The 25,025-nt window shown below is 42.6% G+C and overlaps 1 protein-coding gene across 3 annotated transcripts in view; it reads left to right on the plus strand.

Moving 5' to 3' along the window:
• The window catches only part of Tiam1 (T cell lymphoma invasion and metastasis 1), a 425,562-nt gene that overhangs the window by 258,011 nt on the left and 142,526 nt on the right, over positions 1–25,025 (plus strand). For all 3 annotated transcript variants that reach the window (XM_017798903.2, XM_029564903.1, XM_008835990.3), the window contains one exon: positions 19,202–19,366. The gene's annotated coding sequence lies outside the window, so the exon portion shown is untranslated. The remainder of the gene's footprint in view (positions 1–19,201; positions 19,367–25,025) is intronic.

The raw sequence follows: 25,025 nt of genomic DNA on the forward strand, positions 1-25,025 counted from the left end.
TCCCAGGTGAGGGTATTGTTGGCAATGGTAGCGATGTTTGGAATGGCCAGTGAGGCAAACATCTTGATTGCTTGATTAATGCAGGAGATGTAATACAGAGGGCACATTTTATTAAGGTGGTTTCCCACAGCAGGAGCCCATGAAACACCCTCTTTCCACAGGTTGTCAATACGCATTCCATGAAATAAGGCTTTGTTTTTTTTTTAAATATTGTATTTATTATTTTTATTTTATGTGTATGAGTGTATTCCATGCATGTAGGTAGGTATGATGTCTGAGGAGGTCAGAAGAGAGCGTCAGAGCCCCTGAAACTGGAGTTTCAGATGGTTGTTAGCCACTATGTGGGTGATCGGAATTGAACCCGGGTCCTCTGCAAGAGCAGCGAGTGCTCTTAACTGCTGAGCCATCTCTCCAGCTCCTGAAATAAGGCTTTGTGATAGAGTGTGTTTGGGAAACACTAAGTGAAGTGGCGTGAAATCCCTTGCTGGCTTCTAGGTCTGAAGTTCTGAACTTTGACTGTGGACCGTGCATCTCTAGGAGCAGATGTAAAACTGGTGTTTCACTGAGTGTGGATAACTAAGAGTCACAGTGTGGGGTAGTGAGATGAGCACAGCAGCTTCTGAAGGAAGTGGGCTGGGACCTGATGGTGACTGAGCCACTCTTGAGTTCCCCAGGCAACAGACATGTTGTTTGCCTCGAAAAAGCATAGGTATGATGCAGGTACCCAGTCCCAGGTTGCTATGGTGATTAACTGATCTAACATATATATAGAAACACTTTTCAATTTATGAAGCACCCTGCAGACTTTAGTTATTGTCATCTTCCCTAGGTTTTTTGTTTATTGCGCTATAATACACAAAGCATGAAACCAACTGTACTGACCATTTTCATATATATGGTTCAGTGGTGTTGGTGCATTTGTGTTGCACGCCCATCACCACCATCCAGCTCTAACATTTTCTTACCTTTCTGAATGGAAACTGTACATTTCAGGCACCCCCTTCGCTACCACCCCTTACAGCCGCCACTTCACCCCCTGCCTCAATGAGTTCTGTTTTGACTGGTTTATTTCATTTAACATAATGCTTTCAGGTGGACCCCCAGTTTTTATGTGATGTGAGATTATAATATTTATTTCTTTTCTTAGTTTAGTTTTTCACTTGTCCCTGGTGCAGTTTTTGTAATGCATGGCATGGAATTGGGTGAGTGTAGTGATTTTGTCAGCACTATGGTTTTGGAGAGGGGTTATCAATAGGGATATGAATTTGGGGGTAGGTGGTGGGGGCCAGAGGTTGATGTTGGGTATCGTCCTTCATCACTCTTGCACCATATCTTAAAAAAAAATTTCATCATTTTTTATTTTATGTGTATGAGTGTATTGTCCACCTGTACGTAAGTGCACCCATGTTATACAATGCCCATGGAGGTCAGAAAAAGGTTCGGATCCCCTGGAACTGGAATTCCAAATGGTTGTTAGCTGCCATGTGGGTGTCGGGAATTGAACCCACCCAGGTCCTCTGCAAGAGCAGTCAGTGCTCTTAACTTCTGAGCCATCTCTCCAGCCCTATGCACCATATTTTTTTTTTTTTTTTTGAGACAGGGTCTCCCTGTAGCCCCAGCTGGCCTGGAACTCATTATGTAGATCAGGCTGGCCTTGAACTCACAGAGATCTGCCTACCTCTGCCTCCCAAGCTCTGGGATTAAAGGCCTGTGCCACCACGCCCAGCTGCACCATATTTTTTAATACAATATCACTCACTGAACCTGAAGCTTGCTAATTAGGCTAGATTGCTGGCCAGCAAGTATCTTCCTGTTTTCTCTCCTAAGAGCTGGGATTATAGGTTCATGCTGCAGTGCCTGGCTTTATTTGGGTGCTGGGAATCCAAACTCAGGTCCTCATGCTTGCTCAGCAAGTTCTTTACTGATTGAGCCATCATCCCAGCCCCGTGTTGTGTATTTAAGAGCTGAGCAAGGATCTAGTCCAATTTCAAAATGGAACTAAAGGGAACAAGGCTCTCATTGATAAGAATATGTGCCTTGTTTCTTGCTAAACCAGGTATTGAGACAATATTGGCATATTTTCTTATCTTGCAGATGACTTTTACACAGGCAAGAATTTGAAATATTTCATATTTTGTCAATTTTGTCCATCTTAAAATGGCAAGTCTCTAGGGTTGCTGGAAACCGTCTGTAATGCTTAGGATGAAAATTGCCCATTATAAATCTAGATACCATTAAAATTTGAAGTATTCAACTTTGTATTTTGGAAATGATTCTTATTTGTTTTACTATGCTTTCATTGTCAAATGATTTCCAAATGCCCCTTATTAATCTCCAGAATTAAAAATTGTTCCTTTCCCAAGGTGAGACAAGGTATCAAAATAATGATCATCATAAACATAAAATCCATGTCATCTTGTCCTAAATGTATGATGTTTTGTAGGGACTGGAGAGATGACTCAGCAGTTAAGAGCACTGGCTGCTCTTGTAGAGGACTCAGGTTTGGTTCCCAGCATCTACGTGGCGGGTAACAATCATCTGTAATTCCAGTTCCAGGGCATCCAATGCCCTCTTCTGACCTCCTCGGGCATTGCATAACATGGGTGTACTTACATATGCAGGCAGTACACTCATACATACAACTGTAGTTTTTTTCTCCATAATTGTTAACTTTTGAAAATATACTTAATTTTTTATGTTATTGGGTACTTTATTTTTTGTTTGTATAACTTTAAAATTTTTTACTTTTGAGAATTTCATATATAAATATTTATTTGTATTTTTTTATCCCCTTAGTTGCCCACCAATTTCTCCGATGTCCTCCTACTTCCTTTCAATTTCTTATCCTCTTCTTTGATAATTATTGTTGCACATACATATATACATACATCTATAAATATACATATATGTATAATGCACTAAGTCCACTAAATGGTGTATCCCTCTGTTTAGGGCTGCCAACTTGGGATTAGGTAAGGTCTCAGGGAGCTAGTCCCTGAAGAAAACTGATTTTCCCCTTCCTCAGCATCCATTGATTGATGATAGCTCTTCATCTTGAAGTGGGATCCTATGACATTCCTCACTCCCTGTCTAAGTTGGCATGTCAACTGCTTTTGTCACCGTGCAGATCTTGTTGGACTACCGCACTGTGGAGATTTCATTGGTGCAGCTTCCCTACCATGTCTAGAATGCAGTAACTAGCAGCAGGTGTCTTATCTTTCTTGTTCTTACAGTCTTTCCTCCCCATCTTCTGTCATGTTCCCTGAGCCTTGGATGCACAGGTTGCATTGTAGGTGTGTCAATTAAGACTGTACTTTCAGGATCATTTCCATAGTTCCTAGATGTGTCACTCAGTACTAGGTACTGCATAGTCCCTTGTTCTCTGAATTTGCCCAGTTGTGGAACTTTGTAATGGTCTCCATCTGTTGCAAAAAGAAGCTTCTTTGATGAGTGGTGAGAAGTATACTTGTCTCTTTGATGTGGGGCAGTAGCTGGGCCTGCCCCTATGTTCTCTTCTCCCTGATTCTCTTCAATTTCTCTAATTCCAGACTTGGATGTACATTTAACTATAATATCAGCTTCTCAGTTCTTGTATTACTTTTATGTTGCTGTGATAAAACACTGTGACCAAGGGAACTTATAGGAAGAGAGTTTATTTGAGCTTACAGTTCTAGGTTCTAGAAGGATTAGAATCTGTTGTAGTGGGGAGACGTGGTGAGGTGGCCAGAATAGGAGCAGAAAAATGGAGGAGTCACATCTTCAGGCAGGCACAGGAAGCAGGGAGCAACTGGAAATTCAGCAGGGCTTAAGAACTCTCTAAGCTCACCCCCAGTGACGTGCTTCCTCCAGCAAGGCCACACCTTTTAAGACCTCCCAAAATAGCGCCACTGACTGGGGACTGAAATGATCAAATTATTGGAGCCTATGAGGGCATTCTATTCAAACCATCCCAGTTCTAGAGTCCGGAAGTTCAAAATCAAGCTGTAGGTCTCCAGGAGGGAATCTTTCCTTGCTGCTTCCACAGTGACTGTGGGAACTCCTTGACCTGTGGAGAGGGTTGGGGTGTCTCCCTCATCTTCCTGTACCTTCTCTTCATCTGTATCCATCTAGTCTCCTGTTCCCTCTTAAAGGTGCATATGTAATTGTAACGGTGTATCAGCTGCAACAACATACTCCATGCACAGAGGACTTCTTTAAACTGCATGTCTTTCTGACAAAGCACTCTGCATTTATTGGTATTTATATTGTATGTTTTGGGTCCTTATTTCATGTCTCTTTCTCTACTCCCCCAATAAAAGACCATTCACATCCTTAAGAAGTTGTAAGCTTTTTGAACATAGCAGCAGCTGTGTCATCATTTTGAAAAATTTAGAAGTTGTTTTGATTATTTACTTTTCATTACATTTTTACTTATTTTGTGTGCACATGTGTACATGTATGGACATGCATGTGGAGGTCAGAGGACAACTTATCAGAGCCTGTTCTCTCCCTTCACCATGTGGATCTTGGGGATTGAACTCAGGTTGTCAGACTTGGTGGCAAGTGCCTTTTACCTGCAGAGTCATCTTGCGGGCCCTCCTGTGGAATCTTGATCCTGTCATGGCTAGAACAGGTGCTGTGAGTTGGAATTGGGTTGAGCTGAATTAAGATTGAGGTCTGGAAGCAGTCATTAAATGAACTTTAAGATGAAAAATGACATCAGGGTCTTATTTACCTTCATGGAGCATGGAGCCGAGCTGGGTTGTACAGCACAGATGGTGCACTGTTCCTGTGAGTGTGAGGACACTGAAAGAGAAACATCCAAACAGGAGGCTCAAGAACTGGCACCCTGGTGCCAACATTAGCTCGGGCCTCACACAGTCCCCACTCCCCTGTGCCTGTGCGAGTGAGGCAGCGGCAGCAGCAGAAGGCTGGTGTTATTTTGATCACCAAGCTCTGTTTAGTGAATACACTTGATTAATCCCCTCCTTCTCGTGGATGCTATTTTGAATGGAAAATCATTACTGGAAAAATAAATCCTGCATCGATTATGTCCACAGTACTTTGTCCCCTTTTTACATACCAATCTGGAGTGCCTCTCAAAGACCCTAGTGTTAAGGCTTGATTCCCAGCCTGTTACTGGGAGATGGTGGAACCTCCTAAGTCAGTGGGGCCAGTTGGGAGGACTGTAGACTATGCTTCTGTGGGGATCCAGGGACCCCACCCATTTCTTCTTTCTTTTTTCTTCTCTCTCTGACCATGGAGTAGACTTTCAATCTAGTATGAACGCTCGGGTTCAGTGCTGCCTTACCTTAGTTACCTCATTACCAAAATAATGAGGTCAGCTGACCATGGACCACAGCCTCTGTCTAAAGCCATGAGCCTCTAAAAAACCAGAATGGCCCATTTCTCTTCATAAGAAAACTAACAAAATGCCATCCCCACTGGACTGTGAAGCCCAGTGTGTTCAGAGCACTTACCAGGTGCTGGATTTTAAGTCAAGAAGAATTAGAGGCCACAGAGAAATGAGCTGACTTGCGCCAAATTAACACGTTATCTCAGCACTTGGAATACCCATTTACCTACCCTCTGTGTATGTTCTTTGATTGGCCCATGGAGAAGAGCATTAGAAAGGAGTCTTTCTGGGTTTCCCAGAAAGGGGTATACTTAACCCTCAAAGGGCTGTGAGTACCTCCTGAGCCTACTAGGGATTGGTTTGGGTTTAAATGGGGACTTGTCAGTTCTAACTAGCTGGGAAGAAATGCTCTCCCAGCATGATGCATTCATTAGTCATGAACTGGGTGTAGGAGGGTACTGAACAATCATTCTGACCCTCCTCCCCTGGATGGGCTTACAAAATGAACTCCCAAACCCAGCTGTGTTGGAATTGAGGACTTGCTGGGGACACCTCCACACTCTTCCTGCTGTGCACTTGAAGTCTTGGATCAGAGATGGAAGAGAGTGGTGATTTCAAGGCTGGAGCTGAAATGCCACCAGCAGGGAATCTTATGTACCCAGGGCCTCCCCAGTTTATATGAAGGGTTAAAGAAGGGATCATTCTGAGAACCAGGAGCTGAGACTTCAGCTAACAAACTGTGTGCGTATGTCTTTCCAATCTGCAAATATATTGTGTTACTGTTTTCCATGGTAAAAGAGCATCTCAATGCTTGATGGTGTTGGTGTCCAAAAGATATAAGCTTGGATGGAAGCCTGGGGAGTGAAGTGACCTGGAAAACCCCTGGACGATCTCCCTTGAGAGTTCAAAACAAAATAGACTCATGGGCACATAGAGTCAATTAAGTGGCATCTGTTGGATACTCCTTTGTGAACGTACTACACAGAGACACTTCTGTATTTCTTCATTTGACTTATACACATGGTATTCCCTAGATGCTGGAGAAAAAGAAAGTCAGTTGGAAGAGATGTTGGTTCATTTGTCATTTCATCTAGGCTATGGTGCCTAGTAGTTTGGTCAAGTAGAGTAGTTCCTGTTCTTTACGTGTGTGTGTGTGTGTGTGTGTGTGTGTGTGCACGCGCACGCGTAGGGGTATTCTGGGTATAAACCACTCAAACTGACATGTGCCACTGAACACTATGCCAGAATGTAATGAACCATTCTGTTATGGAACTTGTTATCAGAAGAGATTTTTTTTTTTTTCTTAAGACAGTCTCTCATGTAGTCTAGGTTAGCCTTGAATTTGATGTGTCCAAGGATGACATTGAACTTCTGGTCTTATGGCCTTCTGTCTCTCAAGTGTGCCATTGTGTCCAGTTCATGTGCTGTTGGGGCCCAAACCCAGCACTTTGCATGCTAGACGAGCATTCTGTCAATGGAGTTGTATCTCCACCCTCCATTGCTGTTGGTTTTTGAAACATAGTTTCCACCTGTAGTATAGGCTGGCCTGGAACTCACTGCATAGCTCAGGCTGGGATCCTTCTACTCCATTTGTCAAGTATTGGGACTACAGGGTGAGTAAGCCACTAAACGTGGCCAGAAGAAAGGATTTAGAGTAATAGTCAAGTCACTGACAACTATGGGGATTTGGAGGAGAAAAGATGATAAAAATGTTGGAAGATCAAAACCTTACAAAAATTTTCATCAAAACACTCTTATGAAAAAAGTGAATGGAATTTTAACTACTCCACATGGTACTTTTTTTTGGTGGGAAGGTAAGCCAAACATGCAGATTTAAATTCTATGCCAGTATCAATCTACCCTACCTCTTATTCTACACAAGCTCCTGGGTAAATCTTTGAGTGCATCTTCAGAACGACACTTCTTTACTCAGATGAGTCTCCCCTCTGCTGTATACCCAAGGTATTAGTGCCTGTGCTGGTGGAACAGGGATCTCAGGGGTAGTGCGTTTAAATGCATCTTGAATCATCTTAGTTTTGTTTGCAGTGGGGTAAACTGGACAAAAGAGTGAAATCATAATGACGGAGATTAAAGCAAGGGGGCCTACAGTAGGCTAGGAAGAGAAGCGGAGAGATACAGAAGATGCTTCAAGGATCCTGGACTAAGGGAGAAGGACAGAAAGTGCTGAGCATCCAGGAGGCCCCAACTAAACACCAGGACACAGCATTTTCACATGCATTGCTTCGCTTCATCCCAGTGTAGACCTGCAAGAGAAAGAGGGTCATTGAATGGCATAGTACAGCGATTTCTGAATCCAAAAGTCTGTTTACAATCATACTGCTGCCTTCTGCAGTGGAATTGTTAAGTGTGGAAGATGTTAACTGTGAATGGTGTGTGAGTTTGGACCTGTCAGTAGGCTGTCCCAAGGGGGTGGCTCAGCAGCAGGTTAGAAAACGGGTCTGTGCCTCGGATAGGCGGCTGAGCATCTGGAAGGACCTAGGTAAGTTTGTAAACGAGAAGGGTGCTATGTAGGGAGTCAGATGGAAAGCTGAGCGCAGAGCTAGAGTTGGGGAGAGAGGAATAATTGTGGAAAAGCATGAATCCAAGGGACGGCAATAACTTTTTAGGGCATGCAGGTCAGCAGTCAGATGTCAATCAGAGGCCCTAGACATGTAAGCTTCTAACAAGAGTGCCTTCTATCAGCGTTTGCTTCCTGATTGGAAGGTGGCCAGACACAGAGGATTTCCTCTGGAAGATGAGCCCTGTCACCCTCTATGAGGATCAAAGTTTTGTTTAATTTTAACAGCAACACACTGGGTGTGGTGGTGCCACACCTTTAATCCCAGCACTCAGGAGGCAGAGGCAGGCAGATCTCTGAGATTGAGGCCATTCTGGTCTACATAGTTCCAGGCCAGCTAGGGCTACAGGGAGACCTGTCTCAAACAGCCAGACAAACAAACAAACAAAAAATTTAGCAACAACAAGATATCTTCATATCTTTCTTTGAAAATAGCTTAAGAAAAAAGATTTTCTATTGCTCGTTACTGTTAGTTTTCATTTTTCCAGACTTTGTCACTGAAATTTCTTAGCTACTTGTCTTGATTGTGAAATTAGTCACATAGTCATATGCAGTTGTGGTTGAAAGCAAGTTTTCAGCTTAAATGGCATCTGGAATGGTCTTGACGCCTGTGTTGTTTGGAAGGCAGGGATGAGTCGTTCTGTCATGTTTTCATTGTCTACATGTGGCATTGTTTTATTAACTATCGGATAAGAGATATTTATTACTATCTTTGTTGCAATGAAAAATAAAAAACACACAACCTAATTTAATGGCCCCTCGTGATGTCTGAGCCTGTCAACAGATGATTTCGGGGTGGCCTTAGGTTTTCCGCATGTGCCCCTGGAATGGCAGTGTGCTACAGTTTTGAATATTCTAGGAGAGTTTGGTTCTTATATGATGTTGCTTCTTAATAAGGCTTAAACATAAAGCTTAGACCCTATACAGGAGAAACTAAGGAATTTTTAAAATAATAAAGCAAACCAAAATGTTCAAAGCAGATTAAGGAGCTCTTTAACCACCTATGACCCATCTTCTGCAGCTGAAGCGTGCTCTGGCAGCTGGTGGCCTCACCTGAGTTTTTCATAGGCTCCCTTGACTCATTTTTCTTGGGTTCTAGATGGGCCCTCTCTTTCCCAGTTACAGTGGTCATGGTAGACCCATGTGGAAGGTGAGTTCATTAGAGTATGGGAAAATTGTAGAATTCATATTTCTTTCCTTTGCATTTAAATCTCTATGGATTTAAATTTCATGCACTGAGAAAAATCCGCATAGTTTATTGAAACAGTAGTTCATGTGTAATTTAACATTAGTTAAATCAGGAAGCAGTGACAAACACTGACACTGTTCAGGAGTGGGGATGCTTAGAAATGTTTAATTGAATGAGAGATCCATAAAATCTCTGGCCGTATCAGCGCCCTGTTATGGCTCTGATTCTTACAAGCCATGCCTGGTGTCTGCTTGTCTCTGTGTGGTCCTGTATTTATTACTTGGCAATGAATGTCAAGCTTTTTAAGCCAGTTGCTGTCATACAAGAAACAGATTTTCTTGTGATTTAATGTATGATTTTTTTCTGCAGGAACTTTGATGTGTCAGTGTTCCAGAACATTCCTAGAACTGCCTTCTTGGTGAAAGAGGCTGTTTATCCCTTGTGATTTCAGCCTAGGAGGGGGCATCTGTGTTCTCTTGTGGGTTTTTTATTGTTTTTTGTTTTTGTCCCCGCCCCCCGCTTTTAAAAATTCAGCTTACAACTACTTCATGTGATTTTATTTTTATTTATTATTTTTATTTTATGTGTATAAGTGTATTGCCTGCATGTGTATAAGTGTACCCATGTCGTGCAATGCCCTTGGAGGGCAGAAGACGGCATCAGATCTCCTGGAACTGGAGTTACAGATGGTTGTTAGCCGCCATGTAGGTGCTGGGCACCAAACCCAGGTCCTCTGCAAGAGCAGCCAGTGCTCTTAACTGCTGAGCATCTCTCCAGCCTTACTTCATGTGATTTTTTTTTTTTAATTCCCTCCCAATTTGTAATTTGGCTGTGATGATGTTAGTCATTACCTAGTCAGAAGGATCTCACACCAGCTTTTAAAGTGCGGTTTGGTTACTCTTCTCTCTGTTTTTCTGGGCTCCAACAGAGAGGAGCTTGTGCCTTAATTCGACCCACCTTTTACTGGACAGAGAACATGGGCAGAGAAAGTCTCAGGTCCCTACATTATAACATTTAGGGGTCTCCACTGGGGCAAGACAAAGAAACATGGTTTGCTTTTCGTGTGTGGGGAATATGCAGACTTCCAGAGCATCCTATCCTCTTAATTTAAAAGAGAACAAAGTTATTTGCTTCTTTTTAAAATATCTGTGTATGTGTGTGTGTCTGTGTGAGTGTATGCCACATGTGTGTGGGTACCTGTGGACGGTGTTGGATCCCTTGAGGCCGGAGTAGCGGGCTGTTGTGAGCCACTTGATGTGGGTGCTGGGAATTGAACTTGAGTCCTCTGGAAGAGCAGCCAGTGCTCTTAACTGCTGACTCATCTCTCCAGCACAGCACATCAAGAGCATTTTTAATGGATCAAAGGTCACCCCTCTTTTTTTTTTTTCTTTTTTTTTTTTTTTTTTTTTTTTTTTTACAAACTGAACTTTTCTTTAAAACACCATAGCAGTATGGTTCAAGTGGTACTTTAAAAAATTTTTTAACAATTTTTATTTTATGTGTATGAGTGCATTGCCTACATGTATGAAGGTGCACCAGTGCCCTGCAGTGCCTGAGGAGGTCAGAAGAGGGTATCAGATCTCCTGGAACTGGAGTTACAGATGGTTGTTAGTTGTCATGTAGGTGCTGGGAGCTGAACTCAGGTCCTTTGCAAGATCAGCCAGTGCTCTTAACTACTGAGTTCTCTCTCCAGCTCCCAGAAGGAAGCATTTTTGCATTTTAATTTCATTGATGTTCTACATGGTCTAACATTTGTTCCTTTGTTTTGAGATCATTTGTGGGCTGGATACCAAATCCCCAGCTCTATTACCCTGTGGCTGAATTCTGCTTCTCAAAGATGAAGCTTTTGAAATCTGGCTCTAGAGCTAATGGTTTCCAGTTAGGTGAACCAACTTGTGGTTCTTTTTTTTTTTTTTAATTATCAGACTTGGAACTTAAGAGGTGTCATTCCCCTCAGGTACAGTGTGGCTCCTAAAGCCTGGTCATCCCACCTGCCTTTGTCTTTATTTCAAGAGACTTACTGTCCCGGTTGGGACCTTCTCTTCCAATCTACCCAGTATTTAAAAACTATGTTCTTGTAATTCCCATATTAAAATTCCATCCCTTATGCATAATGACTTCCAGTGCCTTTCTGCAGCATCCATCGATAGCCCAGACCATCCTTCCAGCCCTATCACCACCAGCGCCGTCCCACACGGTCATCTCTACAACATTACACTAGTGGTACTTTGATTCCTCAAAGCCCTTATTTTTTTCTCTACTTTTTTTTTGGAAGTTTTTTCCCCCTCTTTTTATTTTATTTTTTATCTCCCCCTTTTTCCCCCCTTCTTCTTTTATACAGCTAATCCTTGGCCATCACTGCCCATCCTCTTAAATCAAGCTGGATACTGCTAACTCCTAAAGACCAGGTTCAACTGATAACTTTCCCCTTGCAAAGTTGGGCTATTTCTTCCCCTCATTCACTATTAATAATACCATTGTAGCTGTTACAAGGTGGGGCAGTACCCACCATTCCCGTAGGTTGTAGGCACCATGAGAAAATGGTCTCATCCTTCATCTTAGACATAAAGCATCTGCTCAATAAACCCTGCCTCAGCTGATCTCAACAGTACAGGTTTTACCTGGCCATTCTGCTTTCCCCAAACAATTCACAAGCAGTATTTAGATAGTCCAAGCATAACTATTTTGAAATCTATTTTTACATACTCTGTGGCAAGTGGTGCTATGTGTTTGTTTGTTTTTGTCTTTTTGAGACAGGGTCTCTCTGTAGCCCCAGCTGGCCTGAAACTCACTATGTAGACCAAGCTGACCTTGAACTCACAGAGATCCACCTGGCTGTTTTAAAAAATAATAATAATTATTATAATTATATTTCACCTGCTAAGGTCTGTAGTCTTAATTGCGTTGTTTCCAAACAACTTGAAGTGTGGAGGTCATTTTGAAAGATGTCTTACATTTGCAAACGGTCAGCGAGTAAAAGAACTTTATGAACTGGGAGTCCAGAAAGGGGCTCAGGCCTTGAAATACTGTTTTATTACTCCATCTTATGATACATTGGAATATTTGAATTTGAACCTTGAATCTTCTCTTTTAAAAGATGGAGACGGAGCCAGGTCCACACCTTTAATCCCAACCATGGAGAGGCAGAGGCAGGTAGGTATCTGTGAGTTCCAGGCCCCTAGTCTACATATCCAGTTCTGGACCAGCTAGGGCTACAAAGTGAGACCCTGCCTCAAAAAAAGAAAAAAATAAATAAACAGGGCTGGAGAGTTGATTCAGTGGTTAAGATAGTTCCGTTCCCAGCACCCACATGGCAGCTATCAACCATCCATAACTCCAATTCCAGGTGATCCGATGCCCTCTTCTGACCTCCTTGGGCACTGCACAACACAGTGCACTTAGATACAAGCAGGCAATCACATCAAATAAGAATAATAAAAAAAAATCAACCAAACAAACCAAATACCAAACCAACCAACCAACCAAACCAACCAACCCCAAATAAACAACAGCAAAATAATGGGGACATATAGGTAAAGATTCCTCCCCCATTTGCAAATCTTTGGGAGGAATTCCTTTAAAACAGTTTGAAAGCCATTTGATTGAATTTCTAAGTACAAGATTCTTTGTTACACTAAAATGTTTTACTTAGTGTTGGGTTAATATCCTTCTGTTAAGATATGCTATGGCCTGTTAAGTTAAACATGTCAAGTCTAAAGGTGTTCATGATCTCTTGTTAGCAACAGGGGGGTATGGGATTCCATGTCAGTCTCACCTGGTAGGGGCAGCTGTTTCTCATTACTACACTTCTCAATGTCTTTTAGTTATTATTAATACATTAACTTGCTTGTCAAACATTCACACACTTATGCAGAACTAATATTTCTAGAGTATCTTCCATTCTCTTCATCTCTAATGCCATGGCCTTCCAGGAGCATGAAACAGCTCAGTCATCATTTTCTCTGGAAGTCATCTCATGACTTCTAGCCAACAGTAGCTGGGATGAAATGGAGGGAGAATCTGCCATTGGATGGGGACCTCTGTGATTCAGTAATCTCCCTCATGGTGATCTCTCTAAAGGGCTGGTGAGATCTTTGTCATCTCTGTATCACAGACAGTCCCAGCCCTTGCTACTCAGAGGCACGGCTGCCATACTGGCTTCTTGGGTTATTAGTCTCATGATCTCAGGCCAGGAGATTCCAGGGTGGCCTCTCAGTCTGTATGGATGGCAGCTCCTGGCAGGGACTTAGGCTTATGGAGAAGTTTGGAGAATTAAATTGTGAACAATAATCTCATCCTGTTCCTCAAGGGGAAGGGGATTCTTTGACCTTAGATATGTGTTAGGCTAGAAGATCTCCATTGGCTGCTCAGGTAGCTTCATTTTTATAATAAGTCACTTGTATGGGCAGAAGGTGGCCAGAGAGATAGCAGCAGCTGCTTTGACCTAGTCTTGCTTCTGTGGGTGCTTTTCCTCTTGACAATGACCTAACACCATGCTGTTTAGGAGAGACCCGTGTCTCTATTGGCCCAGGGCTGAGTGCCAGGCTTGGAAAACCAGAAGATCAGAACCACACTCCCGCCCTGGGAGTCCTTGACAGTGAATGAAGGAGTGGGCCTCTCACCCTGTGTGCCCCCCCGCCCACACACACCTTGGGCCCAGGAAACATGGCTTTTTCCTGTGCATGGTGAAGTGTCTCTGGCCTCCATGAGAATGAGAGGCAGGTCTGCCCAAGGGAAGAGATCTGGGTGGCTTAATTTAGGAAAATTATTTGTTGAGTAAAGTGGTTGTGTTTTGAAATCTTGTTGAAGCTGTGGAGATAAAGAGGTGCTCTTGAGAAGATTCTGGTATGAAGCTCAAGGATTAAACTCTGTTATGTCTCGGAGCAGGAATCCAAGCCCTTTTAACAGAATGCCATCCTCTCCCACTGTGTTCCCTTGGGCTCAGAGGTAACCCAGTTCTCTCACTGGGAACGCCCTGTCAGTTAAGCCCCACACCGTGTGAGATAGTCAAGGACAGGTTTCAGCATTAGAAGCCAATGTGCATTCAGCTTTTCCCCTTTTTGGATAAAATGTTCCACTTTCTCATACAGTAATACCGTGGGTGTGCTTTTTGATGCAACTCACACTTGTAATTGACAGTGTCAAGAGCTGAGAACCCAAAACTGTGCTCTAGCCTCACAGGGTCAGTACGTTTGGAATGTTGGGAGGAATTCTCAAGTGGTCAGTGGCTTTGTAACTTTTAGAAATGACAGAGATACTGCTTGGAGTTTTCTCATGGTGTGTCCTGAAATGGTGATTAAATCCATTGCAGCAAACTGGGCCTCCCTCATTGGGGTCATTCTTAGCATCAGACTGTGTGGGTATTTGGGAGATCTGATGGCCAGCTGTGGAGCAGAGCCCTTTGAGACCAGTGGTTTTCCAGTTTCCTCGAATGACACCAGTAGCAGGCTTTGCAGTCAGTGGTAATGCTGCAGGGCCTTGGCGGTTTCCAGCTGGAGGTGCCTGAGATGATACACACGAAGAACTTCAGGAAACTTAAGATTCTGAGTCTTAATGATACACACGAAGAACTTCAGGAAACTTAAGATTCTGAGTCTTTTGGCCCAAAGCCATTAACGCAAGTGCAAAGCAGAGTAAGCTTCCCATAAATGGCAGCTCTGCCCGTGTTGGGGTAGGACAGATGACTTCAGTTTGAATTATACTTTCTTTACTCATGAAAAGTGTGGTAATGCCTGTCCCAACTGAACTTGTTGGTTCAGTATTGCCAAAGATTCATTGCTCCAAAATTAAAGTTATTATTTTAGTAGATGGCTCCTAACTTAAAGGCAGCTTGAAAGCATGGAGTCTATGAGTCTGTTTCTTGCTTAGTTACCTTGGAATATGTTTGGATATATTAGGAAGCAGCGTTGCTCAAAACTAGGGCAATGGGGTGGATGTGGAAACTTTTGGGGATTTTTATTTGACTGATTAGAGTATCTGTTTATACTTGCCTTAAAAAACTGGTTGGGCTGAAATGATTTCATTCATGTTTTATGGAATGGGAGTTTGGAATCCCTGTCATGGCTCATTCATCTGTGCTGAGGGATTGATTTTGTGCTAAGACTCCTAGTCTTGCCCTAGAGTCCTCAGTGGACATGTGGTTCACCTTAGAGGGAAGATGAGTGCCCATCCTTATGTGTGAATCCTCACTGCAGACTGAGCTTTCACAAAAAACAGACAAGCCTTGGTGAAACTTGTTTATACCTGCTGAGTAAGGTCGTTGGTCAGGACCTGAATGCCTGACCTCCAGCTCTCTACCCCTCAGTCATAGTTAAAGGCAAACCCTGTGCGGCTCCCAGGCAGTGGCAGCGTATCCATCCTTCAACAGTTTTTAACCTCTCCAATTTGCTGTTACAGAATTGAAGGTTTTTTGTTTTTTTCGTAAAGAATATCTATATGAAATTTGTCCCTGAATCCACAAGGAAAGATGGAATTCAGAATATTACTCAACAAATGTCATTGGAAATTCCTGTTGGTTCTTAGTGCCCAGGACATCTGTCCTTCTGAGGATGGGTTTGGACACTGATGAGTTTTATAGCTGCCATGCTGCTCCTATTTGAGTTGGCTGTCACTGTGGTTGGCAGCTAACTGTTAAATTGAACTAGGTGTGTAGCTCAGTAGGTGAGTACTGTTACCCACATTCCCCACCTTGACTTTGTCTTCATCATTGTCTTTTAAAAAGATATTTTATTTATTTATTTTTATTTTATGTATATGAGTATAATGCTTGCATGTATGTAAGTGCACCCGGGTCATGCAATGCCTGTGGAGGTCAGAAGAGGGCCTCAGATCCCCTGGAACTGGAGTTATAGATGGTTATTAGACACCATGTGGGTGCTGGGAACTGAACCCGGGTCCTCTGCAAGAGCAGTCAGTGCTTTTAACCACGGAGCCATCTCTCCAGCCTCCATTGTGTTTCTTTATTCAACAGTAATTTTTTAAATTCTATTTTAAATTATGTATGCATGGAAATCCCTCCAAGTCTTAAAGCAACGGCTTTAAAACATCCAGTGAAATTTCATTAATATTAATTTTTTAAATCATTAAAAAAATTCAAATGCTGTGGGTTCATCCATTCATCTATCTAATCCAGTTAGTTCTGATTTGGGAGCTAGTATCAATACTAAAAATCAAATCTTCAATACTAAAAATCAAATCTTCATGATGGTTATTACATACAAAATAAATGTTCAGGATTTTGACACAGACCTCCCTTCCTTCTCCCCACTGATCTGGATAAAAGAAAACATCCTGATTTTCATTAATTTATTATTATAGAACTTGGACCCTTAAAAAAAGGGCAAAGAATTAGCATATTTGTGTAAATTTTTATGGCTTTTCGTGTTGCCTCTCTAATTTCTTTCAGGTAGGTGTTGGGAGGGCAGATCCTATTAAATCCCGGTTTTTCCAGGCGTTTTTCAGACTTTTCAGATGGGTGACTTACTAGCTCAAGGTCATGTAATTGAGTAAGTAATAGAGATTGGTAACTGAACCTGAGTATTTTGAAAGCAAGCACAATACCCTTTTCTCTAGACATCTTGGTTCTTGAGCTGCCATGTGGGTGCTGGGAACTGAACCTGAGTCCTCTGCAAGAGCAGCCAGTGCTCTTAACCACTGGGCCATCTCTCCAGCCCCATTAGGAGTGCTTTGGAAGTGAAGAAGATCCTGCCTCAGCAGGCATTTTAGGAAAAGCCATGGAGCACAGTGCTTCTCACAGGTCGCCTTCATCTTCAGTCACCCTTTAGGTCTCGTCTACTTCTGCAGGCTGAGATAATACCATCCCTACCCTCTGTGAAAAGTGGTCATTTGACTCCTGGCATGGAAATTACTCCTGAGATGAGGGTGAATCATGGTGAGATTGTATTCAGAGTGAACTTCAGTGGGAGAGTCTTCGTGTAGCAAAAGCAGGTAGACAGGTACTGCTGGATTTCCTCAGCTTGGCTTGTGTGTGTACCCGGGAGCTTCGGCAAACTGACTAGACCCCTTCTTCCAGCCGGGTTCATTCATGCCCCAGATTGTTCCATAACAAATGTAAAGGGATAGATTTCATTTAGCAATGAATTAAGTGTCGTGTATGCTAGCCCCTGTAATAGTGGCCCGTTTCATAGCATGCCCCTTACTTAGGGTTTACAAATGTTAAATAGTGGGAGGAAGGGCTAACATTTAAGAGAACTGCTGATAGATGATCTCATTTAATGTTCAGAGCAACCCAATAGTTTGGAACTATTATTATCCCCATCTTTAGAGGAGTGGACCAATAATTTACCCCAATCATTTTCAAGTAAAGATTTGACTTGCAAAGCCAAGTTGTGCCTGAATGCGTGCAGCTCTCTAGGCTCAAACTCCCACCCTGAGCTTGTTACATAGCTGCCTCCCGGTGATCTTGATTTCTATGGTTCTCATAGAAAGCCCACAGTACTGACAGTTCTCCAGGCACCGTGGCACACATTCACAAGGTCATGCTGGCATTAGCTTATGGCAGGCACAGTGGGTACTTGTTGGCACATTGCGATCTTAGCATATCTGCTGATTACAGAAGAACAAATGTGGGCTCTTCATTAGGCCAACTCGTGTTTCAATTCCACAGGCAAGGTTGCGGGTAAACTTTTTTTTTTCCTACCAAACCCAGAAAAAGAATCATAGGAAACCGCTTAGTGTTGCTTGCTTTGTGCTTTGGGAAGGATGCCCTGCACTTTTATCTTCTTCCTCAACTAGTTCTTTTGTTCCAGGACTAGAAGAATATAGATAGAAAACATGTTAATTCTGGTGGATAGGGCAATTTGTTTGTAAGTCTAAAAACTGCATTATCAGCCTCCGCGCTGCAGGTGGAGGGACAGCCGCCTGCAGGCCCCTCTGCCGGCGAGGATCCAGCCTTGCAAATTATTGGCAGCTGGTACCGTAATGAGTCCATTTCAATATAAATGGGCTGTTGCTTATTAATTTCTGCCAGTTCCTCAGCAATTCAGGAACTGCTTTGAAAATTTGGAAATCTGCAGAGCAGTGGAAGGGGCGGGCCTAGGAAGAGGAAAGGAGCGGGATGGCAGTGGGACAGTCTCGGAAAGGGCATGTACTGTGGGTTAATAACGGGGTGTTGCTAGAACTCCTTCTCGTGCAAACTTGAGTCACCAGTGTCGTGGTTAAACAGCTCATTTTCCAAGATAAGGGAGAACTGAAACTTCCTGTTCTGTTCTGTGTGGATGTATATATTTATTTACTTACTGCCTCTGTGTGGTTCCTTTGCACACACTGGGCAATTCTCTGTTCCTGCTCTGAGTATTTGCCACCTCAGGTTCCTTGGCTTGCAGAAACCACCAGTAGTGGGTGGCCACAGCAGGGCAGCCCATGGAGGAATGTCCAGTTGGAAAGCCAGAAAATAAACCACTCAAAGACACCCTACAGGCCTTTTTTTTGGTTGATCCTAACATGTGCAATTTCACCTCAGAAAAGCAACTTTTCAAAAAAATAGAAGAGAAAGAGAGTTTTAATCCACCCCCCTTGGCGTTGTGTGTGTCAATACATTTCCTTTGCTAAATAACAATTTGCACAATTTCCCTAAATACTTTCCCGTGTATTTTCTTCATGAGTTTTCTCTTGAGTGTAATGTTTGCTGCTTATAAAAATGTTCATAGGAGGAGAAATTTTATGGATTCAAGTTGTGGCTTTTCCCTATCTTATCAATTTCTGCAAGACTCATTATCAGTGCAGCATTTCTTTGAGAATAATCGAGGCTTCCTGTCTTCCCTTTCTGTTTACTGAAACCCTTTGACTATTAAGAGAAGACAGGAAAAGCTAGTCTGTAGTAACCAGCTTCTTGTACCCAATGCCTCCACCCACAGAGGCAAGTTAAAATGAAAGTTTGCAGGGCTATTTGTAACTGTCAACCTAAATATGCCAACATTTGTGAATCTCCCTGACTAAGCCTGCCAGTCGACCTGTAGCTAAATGCAGCATCCTTTGACTCAAGGGTATCCTATTTCATATAAAATTGATATTGGAGAATTGATGAACATGGCCATTTCCTTTTTTCTGCTGATCATTCCTATTTTTCTATCTCTTCCAGGTTTTTGGCATACTCTCTCAGACTCAGGTGAGACCCTCATGGGTACCCTGTGGGCAGGTGCTGACACACGCCTCAACCCCAGCCACTGACATCGCCAGCCTCAGTATCTAAATGCCACAGAGCTCTTGGGGCCAGTTGGGCTGGGGACCACTGTTGCCTTTTAAGGTAGGTTTGTGCATGGAGATTGGTGTCTCTGTGTGTCTGTGAATGAATGGAACTGCTTCAAAGCTGCTGGGGCAGAGAAATTGGACTGTAGTTATTGAAATTGCTTACTCTATATAGCTGGTGGGAAAAAGAACTGGAGTCACTTTTGTGGATTAGAGTCACACCCATCTAACAATTGAAAGGCTTAACATTAAAACAAAACAAAACAGAAAGAGCAGGTAGGAACCTATGAAGTCTTTTCTGTGCCTATGAATTGCCCTCAGGATCTTTTACTCCTGAACTTCACCGTCTTTTATATTGGATTATGTTTAGGGGAAAAAAACCAAACCAGGCTCCCCAACCCAACCTCAAAACAATGATATATTTTGTTTCTGCTGTGGATGATCTTTAAAAAGCAAAGATAATAATAATCTTTTCTAAATCAAAGGTCATCTTTTATTTGTTATAAAACTTGTTTAATCTTTTGGGTTAGGGGTGTTTGTGTGTGACTTGGCAAAACTCTTTCCATGGGTTGTAACGATTTAGCAAAAAACTTTGAGAGCTTCATCTCAGTTTAATCTTAGCTCTTTCCCCCCACTGTCTGCAATTGCAGCTTCCAGTAGAGGAAAAACAGGCTTGAAACCAAGACCTCCCACTAGAATCTAATTTTAAATTTGCAATCTGTTGTCTTGTGATTTTCACTTCAAATTTAACTTTGAAATAAATACATTTCATCCTTTCCCCTCCAGATTCAGAGGTCTGTTTTCCAGTCACAGAAGAGTGATCATTACATTTATTTTAATAAAATTTTAAATACCACAGGGGAGTGGAAATGGATATTAATACTTGTAGCTTGCACCCATCATTACATAGCGTATGGTTGGATTTCACACTGCCTCTTCAGCAGCGAGAAGCCTGGCCTGTACTACAGTTAAACTTTTGACTTTGATATGATTCTGATTCATGTAATATGAATTGTAGACCTTGGGATTCAGTGTTGTGTAGATTTTTGAAGTGCCCTTGCCATAGGGCCATCTCAGCGATGAACAGGACCAAAATGTCTGTTACATATACCAGGACAAATGAGGCATGACCACTGACATAGGACTATTACAGTAAAATGAGGAAGAAATGCCTAGAGACATGTAACCCTACCACAGATATAATGTATGGAGGTCAAAGTGCCTTTGGAACAGAAAGAGACAGTGATAGACTCTGCTAGATAGTGTTTTCCTTATCTTAGGTAATTTCCCTACACCATCTGTTCGGAGTTTACATTTTGTTGTCACTGTCTGCGTAGTGTGACATCCTCACTCTCTTCAATTGAAAAGGAAAAAAAATTCAGTGACTTAAAACTTGTTAATATGTTTCATTTATCTGTCTTTCCCGCACGCCTTTAATCCCAGCACTCGGGAGGCAGAGGCAGGCAGATCTCTGTGAGTTCGAGGCCAGCCTGGTCTCCATAGTGAATCCAGGACAGCTGGGGCTACAGGGAGACCCTGTCTCAAAAGGACCAATATATATATATATGAATTATGCAGGGCTAGAGTGATGCTTCAGTACTTAAGAGTGCTTCCTGCTCTTTCAGAGGACCAGAGTTTGGTTCCCAGAACTCATTTTTAGTGATTCACAACCACCTGTAACTCTAGTCCCAGGAGATCTGACACCATCTTGTGGCTGGCCTCCTGATACCTGCATGCATGTGTGCGTGTATATACACAGAGATACACACATACACACAAGTAAAATGAAGTAGATCTTTAAAAATTTAATCGTGGGGTTGGGGATGTGTAGCTCAGTGGTAGAGTATTTGCCTGGTTTGTAGAAGGCCCTGGGTCCAACCCCCAGCACATGCCCCTGCCTCCCCCACTCCAGAGACAAGTATTGTGAAAATTAAAGTGACCTGTAAGCTCTGTATCCACAGTAACTGCTCTAGCATTCTTTCACAGAATTTCATGTATATATGTGTGGGAAATACTAATATTTTCATAGGAAATTTTAACTGGCTCAAGACTGTGTTTGAGATGTGTGTATCCAAAGTAAGTTTTCATGAATGTGTAAGCGGAGTTTTGTTCTAGACATCTTTGGTTTTAATGGTAGGGTCATGCTTTTGATTAGTTACTCCTGGCTAGGGCAAGCTGGGGCTAGTCAACCTACTAGCTGCCTTTTGGTCATGTGGAGCTCTCCTGTTCCATAGTGGGGTGGAACATTCTACTGTCTACTAGGAACCCTATGGAAACCTGTTGTTAGGGAACTAGACAATCGAAATCATAAGAATATTAAGATCTCTGTGGTCCTAACGGATGCGGTATTTACATATTCCTTTGTATCTGGTTTTCTTTCCTCCTCTGCTTCTCCCTCAACTCTCTGTAGTTGCTGAGCTATTTTTCTTTGTTTTTCTGCCCAGGACTTTGACCATTGGGTGGCTTTCTGTTAACTAACTCTGTCGTCTCTTGTGGTACTGAGAAAAAAAATGCAGTGACTTAAAAATGAGCCAGGTGTGGTAGCGCACACCTTTGATCCCAGTAGTCAGGCAGCAGAGGTGGGCGGTTCTCTGTGAGATCCAGGCCAGCCTGGTCTATATATTGAGTTCCAGGCCAGCTGGGGCTGTAGGGAGACCCTGTCTGAAAAAAGTAAAAATGTATTATATATTTTAAGTCTTAGGTCATACAAAACTTACTCCCCCGACCCCACCTTCCAATATTAATGATAACTCTGATTTCTTCAAGTTTAAATTTGTTATGGGTTACATTTTCAGAGTGCTAATGCATTCCCAAACAACTTTAAGAAAAAGCGTCCTTGGCTAAGCAGGCTTTTGTGTGTAACCCAAACTTTCACGCATCACCTTTAAAAAAAGTTTTCTGTACACATGCTGCTGTTGAGGCTCATGAAGATCTCATATAGCAAGCAGTTCAGTTTTTCATTTATTTCAAGAGTATTTACCCTTAATTAGATGTATGCTTATGATAGCTGCTTTCAAATTCTTTGTGTGATAATTCCAACGTCTGGGCCACCAGGCAGTTGTTATCACATGATGGCATCTATCCCTGGGAGCTGGTTATGTTTCCCTGGTTCTTTGCAATGCTACATGGACATTTTAATTATTGTATTTGAGACTAGATCATGTTAAAAACCACCTGGAGAACACTGACTTTTGTGGTGACTGTTGCTTTGGCAGGGAATCAAAAAGCCCTGGCTGGGTTTGGGTCACAAGCTATGGGTCATTGTCCTAGTTTGTTTCTCCATTGCTGTGACAAACACTCTGACCACTACCAACTTGGGGAGGAAAGGGTTTATTTATCTTATATCTCCCAGGTCACAGTTCATCGGGGAGCCCAAAGTAGGAACTCGGGGCAGGAACCTGGAGACAGGAGCTCGAGTACAGGCCATGGAGGAACACTGCTTAGTGGCTTGCTTCCCTGGCCCCTGCTCAGCCTGCTTTCTTATGCAACACAGGCCCACCTGCCCAGGGATGGCACCACCCACAGTGGACTGGGCCCTCCCACATCACTCATCAAGAAGATGCCCCTCAGACATGGCCACAGGCCAGTCCAATAGAGGCAATTCCCCAGTTGAGGCTCCCTCAACCCAGGTGTGTCAAGTTGACACTAAAGCATCCAGCACAGTCATCTTTAGGCACAGGGTCTTTTGTGTCAGTTTAGTACCCAGAGCCTTTGTGTGCTGCCTTTGTTTGTGCTAGGTTTGTAGCCACAAGGGTCAGGCTGCTTAGCCATACACCTTTGCTGTCTTGCCTTGGGTCAGTTCCAGGCATGTTCATCCAAGGAGTAAGCCTGGGATTCGTGTAGGTTTGTACACAGCATTAAGAAACTCTTTTCCTTTCATTGAGATCCCACTCACTCTGTGGCTTCCAGGGACCATTCTTGGTTCTTTGCGGTAGAACGACAGGATCTGCCCTGAGGTTTTTGTTGCTGTTGCACAGCTTAGCCTTGGTGCCACCCTAGGAGAGAAATTAGATCAGTAAAAACAAAATAGGAAACTCGCCACTGCATTGAGTGGCCTCTTTGGCTTCTGACTCTTCCTCAGTCTGCCTGCTTTTGTCTATTTTTTTGGTTTTTAGTTGTAATTATTGGAGATGAGAGACCATACTGGTTTGCTCCTCCATGTTGGCACCGGTACTAACAATTCATTTTTGCTCACTACTTTATGAAAAACTAAAGTTCTGTCCCCTGATGGTACACTCCACTTCTTTCTTTAGCCTGACTTTGGACCATTTGTCTATGCATTTTCTGACAGTATTTTGCTAGCTGATGCCCATTAAATGCTTGTGTGTGTGTTTCAATTTCCTTTTTTTTTTTTTTTTCCTTTTGTCTTTTTGAGACAGGGTCTCCCTGTAGCCCCAGCTGGCCTGGAACTCATTATGTAGACCAGGCTGGCCTCAAACTCACAGGGATTCTCATCTTGGACTAAAGGTGTATGCCACCATACCTGGCTCGATTACTTGTTTTAAAACATATTTTATTTATTTTATGTGTATGAATATATTGCCTGCATGTGTGTAAGTGCACCTGTGCCATGTAATGTCCTCAGAGGTCAGAAGAGGGCACCAGATTCCCTGGAACCGGAGTCACAAACAGTTGTAAGCCACCATGTGGGTGCTGGGAATCGAGCTTAAGTCCTCTGTAAGAGCTGCCAGTTCTCCAGCTCTTCACTTTTTTTTTTTTTTTTTAATTGAGCACTTACTACTTACTTGTCAGGCCCTCTTCTGACAGCTTTTCTGACACTTGATTTTTGTAAAATGATAAACAAATGAATGATACTGTGAGCTGTAATGATACTAAACATTAAGGGGGAAAAAAAAAACACCAAGAGTTTGTTCAGTTCTGTGGAATTTGCTCCAAATAGGCCAGGAGAGATCTCCCTGACAGCATGACAGATTGGCTTCAGATGTTACTGAACTTAGTGGAACAACTGAGGCAGATGGTAGCAAGGAGGAGGGTTCAAGATAGAAGTAGGAGCGTGAGTAAAGGCCCTGTGGCAGACAGGGAAAACCTGCAGGTCTTATTCGGTGGCGTACAGAGGTAATTTATCCAGATTGCAGATTTCTTTTGCCACCACACATGATGATTCCCAGAGGGAATCTTCCTAGAAAAAGAACTGCCCTTTTTACTAGCAGCAAATATAGCTCAAAGTAGTATCTTCATGCTTCCCTAGTTGGTGTCTTTAAGAAGCAAGAAGAAATGATAACTCAGCATAAGGAACGATTAATGGCCCATATATGACTATGATGCTATCTTAATTGCTAAGTCTAGCACATGCTCCGTGTTTTACAAGAAAAATAAGTAAGCACACATTTCTTTAACACTAAAGGCCAGGATCAGTTTCCTAAGTTGATATTTTATTGTTGTATTTTATTTATTTTTGAAGTGCTAACGACTGATGCGAGAGCCTTTCACATGCTAAGTACATACTCTTCGATTTGTGGGAAGTACTGAGGCTCTATCCCAGGGCCTCATGCAGGCTAAACAAACTGTACTGAGCTATGACCAGTCCCAGGTCTTAATTTAAAGGATAAATTAAATATAAATTATGGCAAATGCTACTTGCAACCCAACTTAAGAATTGAGGGCCATTCAAAGGAGGAAAGAATTATGGTGAAATAAATTGAAGGGAAGGGATAAAAGGGGAAAAGTATCATCTCACATGTTCACATCCCCCCTCC

This window comes from Nannospalax galili, unplaced genomic scaffold (assembly GCF_000622305.1).
Source record: "Nannospalax galili isolate Female #2095 unplaced genomic scaffold, S.galili_v1.0 scaffold136, whole genome shotgun sequence".
In the NCBI taxonomy this organism is placed as follows: domain Eukaryota; kingdom Metazoa; phylum Chordata; class Mammalia; order Rodentia; family Spalacidae; genus Nannospalax; species Nannospalax galili.